The following is a 1,792-nucleotide window of genomic DNA, read 5'->3' as shown; positions in this document are numbered from 1 at the left end:
CCGGTTTTAATTATTCAGATGATGAGAAGAAGTATTATGATTTATTTTATCCGAGGAATACTCGTTATTATAATTAAATACCTGTTCGTAAGTCGAATGCCTTAAAGCTTAAACTTTCCGCGATTTGGATTTCTCAAATAACTTTTACTTAAAGCCAATTATTTACCGATTTAGTTAATTGGTCAGCGAGCTAAATGAGTTAGGTATATGCTTTCTTATCTTTTAGAGTTTGTAATTGTTATCTGCTTCGAATTCTTTGTATCTTTTGGAGATCTGTGCAAACTCCCTTTGCAGATTTTATGTTTTTTCTGATTTCTTCAATTTGGGTTTATTGTATCCATGAATTATTTCTTGGGTGTCTTCAAATTACGAGGAATACATTGCAGGTATATCGTTTTCGCTGTATATATTGTTTATTTCAAATTATTGCATAATATGGAATACTTCGAATTAATAACTACACAAATTGTATATTTCTACATTAATGAGTGTAATTCGGATAGAGCATCACTCTGGAAATAAATTAAATGACTCAATGTTTTACAATGGTACGAAAAACTGTATCTCTTTCTCAACTTCCGATAAAAATCTGTATACTTCCATGATCGGTCCTGCATGTTCGATTTGTTCCCTTTTCATGTGTTCTTCTATTTGTGGATATACTTTGCTAATTATCACAAAGTATGAGAGCGAATTCACAAACGAATGGACTGCAGAAATGCCAATAGTCGATGGCAGTGTTGCTATTTTGTACTGTTTGTGTGTACTAAGGAATTTATCAATTTTGTAATGCTAGCCTTGGCTTATTATGAGTCCAACGGTGGTTCGACATAAATAGGGGTCAGCAGCACTTTTGGGATCGTCGTAATAGATTCCAAAACACATTGATATTTTGAAATACTATTGTGTGTCCTGTGAGATTCTTTGAAATGCATTAGAGATTTTGCTGTAGTGGCATCGATGGTTCAAGTATATTATTTTTGCGGATCTGAAATGTTCCCGATTGAAGACCACTGGGCTGAATAGACTAAACTTCTTGGTAAAATAGTAGATAACCGCGAAGATAAGAGCCAATGATAGGATTATGGTTAGGGGTGTTGGGATGCTGATCGATGAAATTAGTTTCAAAAAGTATGAGCCCATTTTAATATGTTATGAACTGCCTATAAATATATGATTATTATGTATGTATGTATCACTATATGAATTAGATTTATGTGCGTATTCGGATCATGCTCCGACATTTTCGTTGAATTGGCCGGCCTGCTCCTCTATCGATTTGGTGTTCTTTTCGACGTTTTCGTAGAATTTATCAGCAATGCCTATCAGTTACAATACGAAACCAGAGTAGTTCACTTGAACGTCCTCCCCATCAGGAATCCAGTCGATAAGCATATCCTCGTCAGTGTTCCTGTACTGCTGGTTGATTTCATACTCGAGGCCTGTGTAATCAGTCGAACTTTTGTTCCTGAGGGATATGAGGTAGAACAAGTAGTTCCATAAGAAATGCTTCTTCTTGATGTGCTCATCGAACTTTATGCCCTTCTTCTACAGCTTCTCACGAGTTATATTGCATATGTAGCAGAAATTTGCCATATCGTCGGCCAGGTTTTGGTTCATTTCTCTGAGGGAGGCGAAGGATTCCAGCATAATTCCTGAAACGATATTGCTGAACAATATCCCAAAGAAGGTCGAATAAATCAAATCGTAGAAGAATCGAGTCACCTCGAACTCCTCCATGCCGCCAATGACCCCTGAGATGTAGAGCGCTAGAATGCAGCTAATCATGCTG

This window comes from Brachycentrus maculatus, unplaced genomic scaffold (genome assembly GCF_059751285.1).
Source record: "Brachycentrus maculatus isolate JH-2025_06_01 unplaced genomic scaffold, ASM5975128v1 h1tg001164l, whole genome shotgun sequence".
In the NCBI taxonomy this organism is placed as follows: Eukaryota; Metazoa; Arthropoda; class Insecta; order Trichoptera; family Brachycentridae; genus Brachycentrus; species Brachycentrus maculatus.
The sequence above is the reverse complement of the archived record's forward strand: the minus strand, read 5'-3'. Positions refer to the sequence as shown.